The following is a 16,338-nucleotide window of genomic DNA, read 5'->3' on the forward strand; positions in this document are numbered from 1 at the left end:
GTCTAAAAGGGAAATAAAAAAATAAAAAAAACATACTTAAATATAAACTATATTCGAACCTAATCTAAATTTGGAAAATCTGTTGGTCTGAGATGATCACTTACAAAGAGCTGCGGAGGATCACTAAGCAGACACCAATGGAGAAGGAGACCCTTACGCGGAAGTTGCATTGGATTGGTCACATATTAAGAAAGCCCGATATCCACCTATCGAAGAGAGCACTGAACACTGACCCGGAAAGTGTCTGGCCAAAGGAAGAGAGACCATCCCTGAACAATTTGGCGTCGCTCAGTGGAGCAGGAGCTGGGCGTGTTGGGCATGACGTGGGAGGAGGTAAAACAGACTGCTCAGACCGATCTAAATGGAAGGATTTGATTCGAGCCCTACATCCCACCCAGCAGAGAGTAATAGGATAGAAAGAAGAAGAATCTACATGGTGAACGCACAATCTTTACAAAAGACAGTTTAAGAACGCTATAAGTCATGAAATCTATGTAAGAATAAATAAATAAATGTACTAAAGAAAATAAGACAGTTAAAATGGCGATGGACAGGACACATGACAAGGGAAAGCAGAATGAAATGGACTAAAATTATAACAGAATGGTAGCCACGTGATGACAAAAGAAAAAGAGGTAGGCAAGCTAGAAGATGGACAGATGATATTAAGATGATTGGAGGGACAATCTGGTCCAGAAAAGCTACCAATAGAGAAGAATGGAAACAGCTGGAAGAGCCTATGTGTCACAGGACACGCTGATCACTGAGCCGGGAAACCCGATGTATTAGATTTAAGTTAAAACAATTTGCTACGGTTTGTATCATTTTTTAGTATCAGCAATAAAGGCTTACAACAAGTCATGAAATCTGACGTTAGCTGACTGAACAGATAATTTTCGTCCTTGACTGTTTCGATACTGCCGTATCAGAACTCCCCAGGTCCGTTTTTGTTTTCGAGAGCTGTTCCAATACACCCCGAACACTTATAATATAAACCCCCTCGAGCCGGTGATGAATGATGCTCGAAGGATTAAGTGCTTTCGATGTTTTGTGAGTTAAGCTACTGACGGACACTTCAACTGTATTTCACTGTTATTTAATTTTAGAGTTTTCAATGTAACACACTCTGATAGCTTAGTAATAAATTTAAACTATTTTTATTAATACTATCTGTGACGGTGAACTACATACATATATATGTCGGGTTACGACTCAAAGATCAAGAATGAAACTGAGGTATAGCATACAGAAATTTCATTCTCCTGCCCTTCTCCCTGTCACCTGGGTCAGCGCAACATGTTTTCTCCTTCCATACTCCTCTATCATATATCATTTTTTCGCTCACTCCCCTCTTACACATATCGTTTTTCACGCAATCCATTTCTTCTTAGATCTACTTATTCCTCTATATCCTTCCCCATTCATAATAACATAACACTCTCTTACCAATATCATTTTCATTTTCATTATAGCATACAGGAATTCGTTGCTATTAAATAATCACCAATCATAACCCAGTAATTTAAATCTATACTAATATATAAATCTACAGTGATTTTTACGGATGTTCCGTTATAACTATTGATTGACTTAAAACTTGGTATCCATGTAGAAAATACATGTACTTAATGAATAGGCTAATATTTATATGAGTGTTGGACTCCCTACACCAGTTGCGGGGGCGTTAATGATGAGAATCTTTGTGCGGGTGCGAAATAATTATGTTTATTTTCCCAGCGAAGCGGACGAGTACAGCTAGTAAACTATAAAAATGGAGACTCCGTTAATGATAACCAAATGAAGGAAAATTTTGTAGGGTACATATAGAGTAGTACTAGAGACAGAGCTCCGTGCGCTCACCGCAATAGGGGCAGTACTACTAATCACCAAAGACAATGTTCCACGTCCAATGTTTGTGTAGTACTGACTGTCGAGAGTGGTCCGTACACCGATGCATCCGTTCAAATGTCAATAGACATCTACAACGTAAATACCCACCTTCAAACATGAGTTCTAAATTCTCAGTTTTTGCAATACAACGTCTATCCTGCACCCTTCAAAACCGAAATGCGTTGCTGATTCACGGAAGAAATAGACAGGGTTTTCTTATAGCCCTTGTAGACAGACGAGCATACCCGATGGTGAGTGATTACCATTGGCCATGTACGTCAGCAATGCAAGGTGCAAAGCTAAGCCTACCGTAAAATGGTGGTAATACCTACCCATGCGGACTCACAAGACGTCCTACCCGTGAACACAATACTTAATTATAAAGAGAAGAATCACAATACATAATTAAAAGTATTTTTATGGGTTGATCTACAATTTTTTTATTGTCAGTTTTCGCGATTAAAGACGATGATAATAGTTTTAATGATATACCTAACTTTGGATTCATCCATGTACCTCAAGTCAGATGCAATACAAATAATGTCGTAATTAACGTAGTAACTATGCAAAAGGGGACCAAAAATAAGAACCGTGTCAAGGATACAACCATCCTCGCGAAGGCATCGCTGCGTCGAACTGGCTGACCTAATTCGAGAATGTTACAAAAACACCCACCGATCTTAACACAAAATACCTAATTAAGAGAGCGACTCCTACGCGGTAACTGAAGTCTTCCTTCAAGCTTAGTTTAAGGAAGTTTTTGTCATAGACAGTTTCTTTCAAAACGTGCGTCTAAATCATGAATACCAAGTATCAATTTTTACAGCGCAACGAAATATCTTTACGAAAATCACCAGAATAGAAAATTTATCTTATGTTTTCTTTCTTTTGTTAGTTTAGATTATTTAAGGAGGCCACCTGATTACGTTGGAAATTTGGCACTGCTGCTCGATCTCCCCGGTCGGAGATCTGGAGGAAGACCCAAGACAAGGTGGAAGGATATAGTGCTGAAGGAGAAGAGAGAATGCAATGCTACTGAAGATGTCGAAGACAGAGCGAAGTGGAGGAGTATAATAAGGAAAGCTGACCTCACCAACATATGGGATAAATAGCTAGGAAGAAAGAGAGAGAGAGAGAGAGAGAGCGAGAGAGAGAGAGAGAGAGAGAGAGAGAGATAGAGAGAGAGAGAGAAATAAAGAGAGAAAGAGAGAGAGAGAGAGAGGATTATTTACGTACGTCGGAGTCGGTAACATAGTTAAAAACTTTTTAAAAACACATTCGCCCTCTCTTTGACGTATTCAAAACCCGTTTTTGCGGTTTCTGTGTGTCCATCCCACATACTCCAGCAAAACCCTAATGTAAAATATCATTCTAATATTCCACATATTTTCTTATAGCTGGGAATAGATCATGCACGGTAATCCGGCCCCAAATTAGGATTCCCTGTGTTATAGTAACCAGAGACGGACATAAATACTGACATACGTTTAAATATGTAATTCTTGTAAATATGTAAACATGTAATTCTTTAGTATGTAAACTGCCAGTTGATTCTTAAATATCATGGTAAGTAAAATCATCATCTCAAATAAGTTACAACGATAAAAATAGTTTTTTAGACCAAATTCTTTGCGTTTTCAATATAAATCCTTTTCGCGTTATGGAAAAATCATCCAGACGTCATAATAAACATCGATTTTATGATAGACTGATTTTACGTAGCTATTCGTATTAAAGAACCGATTGGCAGTTTACAGACTAAAGAATAACACGAGCAATTCTTCTTGTCATTTTTTTTATAAATCACGAATTTAACGTATTAAATTTAAACATCAAAAATTGTGTAGATATGGTATAGTTAATTTTTGAAAGGTCGTAAAGGTCATATATTTGAAGTATCATTACACATTAATGTGGATATAATATGTTAAAGTTGTTCGAAGTCTGTATGTGATTTCTAAGGTCACATTCGAAAGTGTGTGGGTTCGCGCACTGGAGAGTATTCCAGTCTTGGGTCGTGGCGGGTAGAACGTGAAAAGCATTTCAGCGTGCCTATATATTAATATTCAGTCCACGAAGAACTCAAAACTAGGTTATTGCAGAATTGTGTTCATTTATTTAAGCTTGACGTAACATAGGTAGCGGAGATCTTCAATATTGAAGCCTATTTAATATGAAAAGTATCCAATTAGTTCCTCAACAGATCGGTTCCACAACGAACTTCTCTTACGATTTTTATGAAATTTTAAAAGAGACAGAACACCTATTGTTTTTCTCCAGCCTGTTATAATTAATAACATTGTTATTGTCAATCTTTCGTGAACAAGTCATCGCAGTGTCGGAATCTCGGAATAGATTATTTATCTATTCCGTGGTCGGAATATAATTGAATGATTATCTGCATGAAATCTTAGTGAATTAGTAAATCGTTCTTTTTTTTTGTATTTTTATTGCGTAGTTAGTGGACGAGATCAAAACCCTCTGGCAATTCATTACCTGAGTCCATGGCCATTACGACGGAATAACAGAACCACTGTCCCACATTTTGAACCGGAACGTATGACTACTTCGCGGCAGAAACAGGCAGAATGGTGGTACTATCATCCGTGTGATACAGTGCCTATTAATCAGTAACTTTATTTGCTAATGCAAAAAAAAAGGGATGTGTGGTGTCGTCGGACACCGGATAAGAACGAAGCTGCTTATTATAAAAATATTAATTTTAAGTTCTATTCGAGGTATAAAGAAAATAATTATTCGGGTATACATTTATTATTATTTTTTTTATTGATAAAAAAAAACTACTTTACAAAGTTGTCAACTTTATTTTATTTACAACTAGTGGACCCGGCGAACTTCGTTCCGCCACACGGTTTTTTCAAACACATCAAAGTGTTACATACTCTTTGCACATCAACCGGTCAACTTCAAAATTCTACTATAATTAACCATAGAATATATTACGTTTAGCTGTCAGTTGTGTTTTGTTATTCCATATCAGTTGCGTTTTGTTATACCACGTTTTATGTCACGTCCCATGGGAACGTGATAAAAGTATCCTATATCCTTCTCCTGGTTCTAAGCTACCTCCTCACCAATTTTCAGCCTAATCAGCTCAGCCGTTCTTGAGTTATAAATAGTGTAACTAACACGACTTTCTTTTATATATATAGATGATTTATAAAAAATATATAGTAACTAGTCAGGTCATAAGTATTGTCACACAGTAAAAACTTTTCTTTTAGAATGCTGGCCACAAAAAAGTTTATTGAATTCGAATTTCGAATTGTTCATGAAAATAAAAATGTATACTTTTAGAATTTTACTCATTACACAAATATGGAGTGGACGCTTAAAGAAGACCGTGTTGCAGTTATTGCGTTGCATCGTTGCGGTTACGCGCCAATTCAAATTTTTTACATACTGAAAAATTTGAATATAACCAAAAGATTTGTTAATCGTACCATCAAACGATACAATGAAAACTCTAGTGTAGATGACAGGTCAAGAAGTGGTCGCCCTCGGTCTGTTAGGACTCCAGCAGTGATAAAAGATGTGAAGGCGCGAATTCAAAGAAATCCCAAACGTAAGCAGAAACTGTTGGCCCTTCAGATGGGGTTAAGCAGAACCACGGTGAAAAGGGTGTTAAATGAAGACTTAGGGCTTCGGGCATATCGAAGAAAAACAGGACATCGTTTGAATGCTCGTCTAATGGACCTGAGACTAAAGAGATGCCGCGCTTTGTTGAATCGGTACGCGGGAAAAAAATATCGGGAAATTCTTTTTTCGGATGAAAAAATTTTTACCGTAGAAGAGAGCTACAACAAACAAAATGATAAGGTGTACGCACACAGTAGTGAAGAAGCGAGCAACCGTATTCCGCGTGTTCAACGAGGTCATTTTCCATCCTCGCTCATGGTATGGTTGGGAGGTTCTTATTGGGGCTTAACAGAGGTACATTTTTGTGAGAAAGGTGTAAAAACGAATGCAGTTGTGCATCAAAATACAGTCCTGACGAACCTTGTGGAACCTGTTTCCCATACCATATTCAATAACAGGCACTGGGTATTCCAACAAGATTCGGCGCCAGCTCATAGAGCGAAGAGCACACAAGACTGGCTGGCGGCGCGTGAAATCGACTTCATCCGGCACGAAGACTGGCCCTCCTCCAGTCCAGATTTGAATCCGTTAGATTACAAGATATGGCAACACTTGGAGAAAAAGGCGTGCTCAAAGCCTCATCCCAATTTGGAGTCACTCAAGACATCCTTGATTAAGGCAGCCGCCGATATTGACATGGACCTCGTTCGTGCGGCGATAGACGACTGGCCGCGCAGATTGTAGGCCATATATTCAAAATCACGGAGGTCATTTTGAATAAACTTTAATGTCATAAGAATCTACGTTTTGTTAAGTTCATTTTGGTATATGAATGGTTACATAATGAGTAAACTTGTTTCAATTATTTTACATTAAACATGTGACAGAATTTATAACCTGACTAGGTATAATAAAAAATATGTTATTTTTTGTACGTTATTACAGTGTACTGTGTGCATTTCTAATAAAAATCTTACGTTACGGACGTTTTTTCCCTGTTAGGGTACCCCCCGCATCGTCCCATAAGGAACTTTGTTCCGAAAACATACTACTTCTGAAATATTCTATAGATATGTCACACATTCATTCGCTTTTCTGAATCGGATTTAATTAGAAATTTACTGCGTACACAAAGAGTAATGGGGAGGCACGCGTGCTAGGAGTGAGACTGTTTGTCAGCAGGCGAATGCTTAATCTGTTTGTCGTGTGTTTATATAATCTACTAGTTACTTCTTTTTTTATTGCTTAGATGGGTGGACGATCACAACCCACCTGGTGTTAAGTGGTTAGTGGAGCCCATAGACATCCACAACGTAAATGCGCCACCCACCTTGAGATATAAGTTCTAAGGTCTCAAGTATAGTTACAACGGCAGAAATAGGCGGGGTGGTGGTACCCACCCGCGTGGACTCACAAGAGGTCCTACCACCAGTAGCACTCAAAGAAACTCAAGGGAACTACAAATGGAAAACGCTTTCGTGTTCCTAGGCGATTTCCAAAGGCAATGATGTCCTATTAACGAAGCTGTCGAATAATGAAAAAAGCATTTACATTCACATACAGTATAGCTATCGTATTTTCCGCATATTCTTGATTGGTAGCTAATATTAGTGCGAGTTCAAACCATACTTTCTTAGAGGTAATTGGAGAAATAAATAATGTTTGTATGTTACAACTAAATTGATATAATTTGGGTAATTATTGTTGTGAACTTTTCGGATAATAATGAATCCGTGATTAAAATAAATAAGTTTTTATTTTGTCTATATAGATAGATAGAATATAGATAGACACAATATAGACAGTTAAGAAACAAATATAATTTTTTTGTTGGCTATTAAAATATCCTGACCACGACTTAGGTAAGCTTACCTTTCATGTAATCGTTGTCTGGAAGAGAACGTTTTCAATGATAAAATCGTACATTATTCTTTGGTACGACAACGACACTGAGTATCGTAAGTTTCACTTCAATAAATCAACAAAAATAAATTTGATCAACTATCAAATTAATTAAATGAAACACGGAAAGTCACCATTAAACGAACCACATTAAATTATAAAAACAAAAAATTTCGCACACGCACTGCCGTGAGTAACATCAAACCTTTTTTGCCATTGAAAAACAATCTTTACAACGCACTAACAGAGCCGCTTTTGAATAAAATCACTTAAACGTTTTGGTTTATAAACGATTGTGTTTGTTTTTTTTTGTGTGACTCTCGGCTCACAGACACATACGTGCTTCCGCTACGAAATGCCGCAGCCAACTAAAAGCTCGAACTGCAAAGTTCTCACAGATTCAACGTTGCAAGGCCCCGGTCGAATCCACATGCGAGAATTATCGTTGCGCTAGATAGTTTTAAAGCTTTACGATCGGGTAGAGCTTATGAAAAATAAAAATAAAATAAAACAGAAAATAGCTTTCTTCGTTTTGGAGATGTATACAAAATTAAAACTATTTTGTCTTGAATATTTTCATCGGTTTTCACAAATCGTAGACAGAAACAAAACTAATTTTACAGTTTAATTATAGCGGTTTATATTACTATCATTGTGCTATATAATTGATAGAAGAAAATCGCAAGGTCTTTTTTTATTGCCCGACCAAACAGACGACATACGGCCCACTTGATGGTAAGAGGTATGCCAGGGGCGGAGCCAAGCCGCTGCCTACCGCTTAGTAATCTCCACAAGCCTCGTTTGAAGAAGAATGACATGTGTCATAGCGCTCGGGAAACACCGTGGAGGGGAGCTCATTACAAAGCCGGGCGATACTAGACAAAAATGATCTCTGGAAACGCACTGTGGATGACCGCAGTGGCTCCAGATAGTATGGATGAACTCTACTCCGGTAACGGGCGGTGCGAAGGTAAAAACGAGACGATTACTTTAATATTTTTAAGTATACAAATAAAATTACGGAGACGAAGTCGTCGTGGCCTAAAGGATAAGACGTCCGGTGCATTCGTGTTGAGCTATGCACCGGTGTTCGAATCCCGCAGGCGGGTACCAATTTTTCTAATGAAATACGTACTCAACAAACGTTCACGATTGACTTCCACGGTGAAGGAATAACATAGTGTAATAAAAATCAAACCCGCAAAATTATAATTTGCGTAATCACTGGCGGTAGGACCTCTTGGGAATCCGCACGGGTAGGTACCACCACCCCGCCTATTTCCGCCGTGAAGCCGTAATTTCGGTTCGAAGGATGGGGTAGCCGTTGTAACTATACTGAGACCTTAGATCTCGAGGTGGGTGGCGCATTTACGTTGTAGATGTCTATGGGCTTCAGTAACCACTTAACATCAGGTGGGCCGTGAGCTCGTCCACACATCTAAGCAATAAAAAAAAAGTCATTTATTATTTCCGACGTTTTGGATACGTTACAGTTTTCGTGGTAACGACCGAATCGTTGCCATAAAAATATTTTAAATTGTACTTTAACTTAATTCGATATAGCATTTAAGTAATTAGCTATGTATATAGCTCAATATTACTATAGATAAATATTCCAATATCGATGACCACGAAAACTGTAAGTTCTCGAATCGTCTGAAATAATATAAAAACGATAAAAAATGCAAAAGTAATCCATAAAAGTAGTTTTGATTATTATCGCTCATCATGTGTGTCAATCAAATTTTAACTTAGTGGTTGGTGTTTTTGTATAAACCTAAGTGGAAGTGTAATATACAATTTAAAATACATTCGACTCTTTAGTGACTCTTGACGCTTTAGTTTCTCTTTTATTTTTATCATTTAAATATTTAGAATTTTTATAGCTTAGCAAGCACTGGAAAGCGGGTGTTTTGAAATCAATAATCTCTGATGACATTAACGGTATTAACTCCGAGTTCTGGAGTATGTAAAACGCTCTGTGTCGTTAGTGCGAGTTTTTAACGTTTTCGATATCGTAAAAGTTAACTCAAATCTCAAATGGAAAAAAAAATCCAAAACAAATTCATATACACTAAAATCAATAATTATCGAAATCGATTGGCGTGATATTGAGTTATTGAGTTATTCATCTATTTGTCGCGCACGTACTAATCCAAATTTAAGACTTATAAGGTTTTCTCATGGATACCATTATCAAAACTAGACTAAATTGGAATGGGACCACGCTGGAAGCGTCAGCTTTCTAATAAAGCGTGATATTGAGTTATTGAGTTATTCATCTATTTGTCGCGCACGTACTAATCCAAATTTAAGACTTATAAGGTTTTCTCATGGATACCATTATCAAAACTAGACTAAATTGGAATGGGACCACGCTGGAAGCGTCAGCTTTCTAATAAAAAAAGAGTCGTCAAAATCGATTCACCCAGTCAAAAGTTATGAGGTAAAAAACATAAAAAAATAACATAGGTACCGTCGAATTGAGAACCTCCTCCTTTTTTTGAATGTTGAAAGAGTATATTATTATATGCGTGTGGGTGTCAAGTATGTGCTAGTGTGTGTAATGTTTTTTTATTGCTTTAATTAATATTTTTATGTATAATTTTTAAAAGTATTAGCATTCTGCACTCCTCTATATTTTTCTATAAGTGTGTGAAACATACTCGTCCGTCCACGCAATTTTCTTAAAAAAGTGTACAAAGATTTTTCTATACGTATTATTATATAGACTAGAGGTCCCGCAGTAGTTGAAATTCGACTATAATTAATTGGAATTGTAAGTTTGTACACTATTAAGATTCTGTAATCACAAATTTCGCTAAGGCTACTCTATAAAAAATATGAACAAAGACAAACAATATTTAATCTCAATTTGACAACAGACGTCATGAACAAAAGTTTGACAATAAATAGTATGCATGCATTTTCTTTATTGATTTAATGTATCTTTTATGCATTATTTTAAAAAAATATTAACATTGTGCACTTCTTCTCTATATTCTCTATAAGTGTGGAAAATTTCATACTCCTCCGTCCGCACAATTTTCGTAAAAAGGGATACAAAGTTTTTGCTTCACGTATTAATATATATATACCGCTGTATATCTGGTATATATCTGGTATTTAGTAAAAGTCCAGATGAAAACAACCATCTCGTTTTCCAAGGCACTTTACGTATTACTGCTTCGCGGTATAAATAAGCAGGAAGGAGGTCTTGACCCGTATGGCCCACAATTCGTCGTACCATCACGAAGATTGATCATCATAGGATAAACAGACGCTTAATTATTCAAGTATTCAAGCCCTTACCTTTTTGCGAATTAATATTTAATTACTCAGGGCCCTGTTGGATACGACTATCAATCTAGAGCAACAACATGGTACGAATTATTCAAAGTTCGATTCCACAATGATGTAAAAAAGAAATGAGTCGTCGTGGCCTAAGGGATAAGACGTCCGGTGCATTCGTATGTAGCGATGCACCGGTGTTCGAATCCCGCAGGCGGGTACCAATTTTTCTAATGAAATACGTACTCAACAAATGTTCACGATTGACTTTCACGGTGAAGGAATAACATCGTGTAGTAAAAATCAAACCCGCAAAATTATAATTTGCGTTATTACCGGTCGTAGGACCTCTTGTGAGTCCGCACGGGTAGGGTACCACCGTCCCGCCTATTTCTGCTGTGAAGCAGTAAAGCGTTTCGGTTTGAAGGGAAGGCAGCCGTTAACTATACTGAGACATGGAACTTATATCTCATGGTGGGTGGCGCATTTACGTTGTGGATGTCTATGGGCTCCAGAAACCTCTTAACGCCAGGTAGGCTGTGAGATCGTCCACCCATCAAAGCAAAATAAAAAAACATCGCCCTAAAAATTGAATTTTTAAAATGGGCACAATGCCATACACTAAAACAATAATTGCCTTCTCGACCAACGAATAACGCGGTGAGTAATTTCAAGGTATTTTAATTGTTTTATTTCACTATTTAGATGACATTAGATGCTACTTCTAGATTTTTGTATATCGATGGTTTTAATGCCACTTGATTTTGGCAGCGTTTTGTGGTTTTTATTTTATTGCAACGACAGGTGAGCATTCTCATGTTCCTCTTGGTGTTAAATTCGGATCCTAAACGTGAATGTCGCAACCCAGCTTGGGATAACAGATTGAAATATCAATCTTATCTTATCTTATCTTTCTTATACCTTTAAATGAGCAATTCTTGTATATATATAATCTGAATCTCGGAAACTGCTCCAACGATTTTCATAAAATTTAGTATACAGGGGATTTCGGGGGCGATAAGTTTTTATAAGTCGCAAGTTTTTATTTTTATTGCCCGAGTAGACAGACGACATACGGCTCACTTGATGGTAAGAGGTGTGCCAGGGGCGGAGCCAAACCGCTGCCTACCGCTTAATAATCTCCACAAGCCTCGTTTGAAGAAGGGCATGTCATAGCGCTCAGAAAATAGCGTGGAGGGGAGCTCGTTCCAAAGCCGGATGGTACGTGGCAAACTAGCTGGGATGGCCACATAGCCGACAAGGCGATACAGGCTTTTCCTGATTTCGGGGGACTGTCAGATGCTTAGCGCGTCGCAACGCCAGACACGATCCTCAATGTCATTTTCGACAAATTTTGTATTGCACTAAATATTTGATTTGCATTGTAACACGGAATTTGGCACCCTGTTCTAGATCAATGTTAGGCACGTTATTATGATGATAAGTACGTTCGCAGAAATGTAACTGATGTATTATTTAATCTCAATGTAATTTTGAAGACAATGTTTTTTCTTAGTCGTCAATATTGGCCGACAAATTATGCCGACGCTATCTTGATCTAACCGAGGCCCAGCTAAATAAACTTGAGCGTCTTCAAAATTTCATCATAAGGTTTATATTTGGTTTACGCAAATATGGCCACGTCTCTGAGCATCGAGTTAAGCTCAAGTGGCTTCCTATTCCATATCGTTGGAATGTTCATATATTGTCTCTTCTTTACAGTGTCCTGTTTAATTCCTCGTCCCCGCGCTACCTTCAGGAACGTTTTGATTTCCTACATACTGCAAACTCTCATTCACTTAGGTCTCATCGGAGAATTTAATGCTGAAGTTTCCGGCTCATGGGACGTCATTTTACGACCATTCCTTTATGGTTGAAGCAGTCTGTTTATGGAATGCACTACCCTTAAACATCAAACAATCGTCCTCGCCGGAAATTTTCAAGTTCAGACTAAAATCGCACTACCTTACACAATAATATGACACCTACGATATAACAATACAAGTTGTAACTTCTTTTGTATTTACTTGCATATTTTTAGTATTTATAATAATAATAACATGTGTATATAAGTATATATTATCTTTATGTAAGTTTATTAAGATATATAAGATAATATATAAGATATTTACTGGTGGTAGGACCTCTTGTGAGTCCGCACGGATAGGTACCACCACCCCGCCTATTTCTGCCGTGAAGCAGTAATGCGTTTCGGTTTGAAGGGTGGGGCAGCCGTTGTAACTATACTGAGACCTTAGAACTTATATCTCAAGGTGTGTGGCGCATTTACGCTGTAGATATCTATGGGCTCCAGTAACCACTTAACACCAGGTGGGCTGTGAGCTCGTCCACACATAAAAGCAATAAAAAAAATAAAAAAAAAAATATAGCACCGTTCAGTTTGCTTATTCCTCTCCCTGCAAGGTTGTCTGGAAGAGATCGCTTTTAGAAATAAGGCTGCCAATTTATGTCACCGTCTATTATTTGTTTTTTAAGGTTACTCTGTACATGTGGTGTTAAATAAATAGTTATATTATTATTGTACAGTGGTAGTCCACTGAGTTTCTCGTTGGATCTCTTCTCAGTGGGTAGCGATTCCGATCCGGTGGTAGATTCTGCGAAGCACTGCTCTTGCTAGGGCTAGAGTTAGCAAATTCTATCAGTTTGAGCCCGTGAGCTCACGTACCCGTCCGGGCTTAGCTGCAATGCTTAGCTTCTTAGGCTACCAGTGAATAGGTAGGGGAAAAAAGTATAGTGCCCGCACAAAAAATATTGCACATCGGGCTTTGGAGCGAGAAAATCGGCTAATTTGGGCTTTTTAGAGTGTTATCATGACTAGAGGTCCCGCAGTAGTCGAAATTCGACTATAATTGGAATTGTAAATTTGTACACTATTATGATTGTATTTTATACTTCTACAATCACAAATTTCGCCAAGACTACACTATAAAAAAATATTAATAAAGACAAACAATATTTAATCTATTCTCAATTTGACCACAGACGTCAAGAACAAAAGTTTGACAATAAATAGTATGCATGCGTATGTGCGTCAAATACATGGTATGTAGTGTGTGTAATGTTTTCTTTATTGATTTAATGTATTTTTTATGCATTATTGTAAAAAAATATTAGCATTGTGCACTTCTTCTCTATATTATCTATAAGAGTGGAAAATTTTATACTCCTCCGTCCGCGCAATTTTCGTAAAAAGGGATACAAAGTTTTTGCTTCACGTATTAATATATACATAATGATAAAATATTACCAGGCGGGAAAATGCTAACTGATCAAATTTGACAGTTAATGCTATGACAGCCGCTAAGATTGTCTAAAATTTCGCGGGTTTTCTTTTTTTTATACAAACAACCTTTGTTCAAAGTGAACGCACCTGAAATAACTCAGCCAAATTTGACATCGTCCCGTTTTCAAACGATGCTCGGTCATAGATGTGAGACCAACACCTTGTGTGTCATTCGAACCATCAATTATATTTATAAATATGCAATCATTACAGTCTATTCGCGCGTTAGTAAAACTTCTTTCACTTTTTTTTTATCAGCCTACGTCTGATCATGCATGGAGTTGGAATATCAAAAGCAATATTTTGTCTTTTAGATTTTTCAAATTATCTTATGGTATAGAAGTAACAATGTACTTGTTTGAACGCACGCTATGTAAGGTGATTCAAAATCAGCTGGTACCAGATTTTTCAAGTTTATTATTTATTGCATATATGGGTGGACGAGCTCACAGCCCTGGTGTTAAGTGGTTACTGGAGCCCATAGACATCTACAACGTAAATGCCGCCACTCACCTTGAGATATGAGTTCTAAGGTTCCATTAGTTACAGCGGCTGCCCTGCCCTTCAAACCGAAACGCATTGCTTCACGGCAGAAATAGGCAATGTGGTGGTACCAACCCGTACGGACTCACTAGATGTCCTACCACGCATGCCAAAGGTTTGATTTACATTGCTGTTTTATCTAAACAAAGACTTATTTGAACAGTGACAAAATGCTAATTAATAAAATATGTTTTGTCTACCAACCTGTCTGCATACCACTTTAGTTTTATACCGTTTTTGTCAAGACCGGCCTATTAAAGATCTGCATACTGTTTACAAACCTAATGTCTGTATTGAAAATATTTTATTTACAATACATGGATACATTAAGGTATTTTACTAATCCCAGAAACACCGATTTTCATTCTTATTTATTTATATCTATATCATTTATATATCAGTGCAATTGTTTGTCATTACGAAAAGATAAAGGACCTTTAAATGATTGCAATTCAAAGATGACGATTATACTTACGAGGGAACTTACTACTTAGAGGGGGAAGAGGTCGAACGAAGACCATGGATGGGGTGTGTAAATGACGATATGAGAGAGAAATAGGAGTGAGTGTTGAGATGACGGCTAATAGAAGAGAATGGAATAGAAAAAATAGCTGTGCCGACCCCACCTAGTGGGATAAGGTGGAGAAAAAGAAGAAAGAAGATTAGACTTACGAAGTCGTATATGATAAAATCTGTTTATTGCGGTAAACGGGAAAGCATTACACTAAGTTTTCCCGCAACCATATAGATTTTTCTAAGCAAAGTTTTTATTCATTATTTAAGGCCAATGAAACCATAAGCGCGCCTAGTATTGGATCGAAAGTGTACTTCAAATGTATTATTACTTTTAAATAGTCTAAATCTGTTTTTGGCATTGTAGTGCACGTGTTACATAATATTCTATTGAATAATCGCGTTTGTTAGTTGAATAAAAAAAAACCCATGTTAACAATATAATTCATTTCTCGTAATATATTCACTAAAAAATAATGTTTTAGTTTAAGGATTCCCTAAATATTCCTTTCGATCAGATTTAAAAAAAAAAAGGAAATATTCTATAGCTTTTATAGCTTGAATTTTGTTTCCAAATTTTTGAAGTTAAATCCCACGATTACCTTAAAATTAATTATTAAAAATAATAACACGAAAAAAGAAAGTTATTTAGTAACCTAAAATAACTACTTACCAGGTCAATTGAGCATCCGTATTCCTTTTAACGCTGGACACACTGTTCACACATTTTCACTGGCACAATAAATCGCGGTACCTATTTGTTATTCAGTAAAAAAAAAACTACGTCCCAATATTACCCGAAAGACGGCCTTTCCGCGTTTTTCTAAAAACTCGAATTTCGAATTCGTTTTTGACGTCCGGGCTGCCCAAGCGCCGGACCGTTTGAATTTAGAACAGGACGCGTGCCGGTCGAATTCTATTTATATTTTTGCTGGGCGGCCATTGCGACCAAGGAAACTTGAGCTATTCGCGCTCGTGTTTCTTTAGTAACTATTTCGAGGTGCAGCTCACTTTATATTGGACGTACAGATTATTTTCAAATGGGAAATCACAATCTGGGGATTTTATAAGCTTCAGCTTTTATTCTTTGACCACGGTTCCCCAAATGTCGTGAGTCAATGCCCTAATAATCATCCGATTATTTTATCAAACATTATAAATTAAATCATTATGAAACATATTAAATTCTGTAGCCACATGGAAATCCACGTGCTTTTAAAACTCAAGATTTACTAAGACGTACTAGTATAGTTTATAGCCAAATTGTTACTTTGCTTATAACGTACATAATGGTA

General features: G+C 37.1%; 1 protein-coding gene across 13 annotated transcripts in view; it reads right to left on the reverse strand.

The window, feature by feature from the left end:
- The window catches only part of LOC101739070 (ryanodine receptor), a 172,547-nt gene extending 156,615 nt beyond the window's left edge, over nt 1-15,932 (reverse strand). For 7 of the 13 annotated variants that reach the window (XM_012689312.4, XM_012689311.4, XM_062675641.1 and 4 more), the window contains exon 1: nt 15,717-15,932. The gene's annotated coding sequence lies outside the window, so the exon portion shown is untranslated. The remainder of the gene's footprint in view (nt 1-15,716) is intronic. The other 6 variants (XM_012689313.4, XM_062675638.1, XM_062675636.1 and 3 more) reach the window with 1 other exon arrangement.
- Between the last annotated feature and the right edge of the window lie 406 nt (nt 15,933-16,338).

The sequence above is a fragment of the Bombyx mori genome, chromosome 24 (genome assembly GCF_030269925.1).
Source record: "Bombyx mori chromosome 24, ASM3026992v2".
Classification (NCBI taxonomy): Eukaryota; Metazoa; Arthropoda; class Insecta; order Lepidoptera; family Bombycidae; genus Bombyx; species Bombyx mori.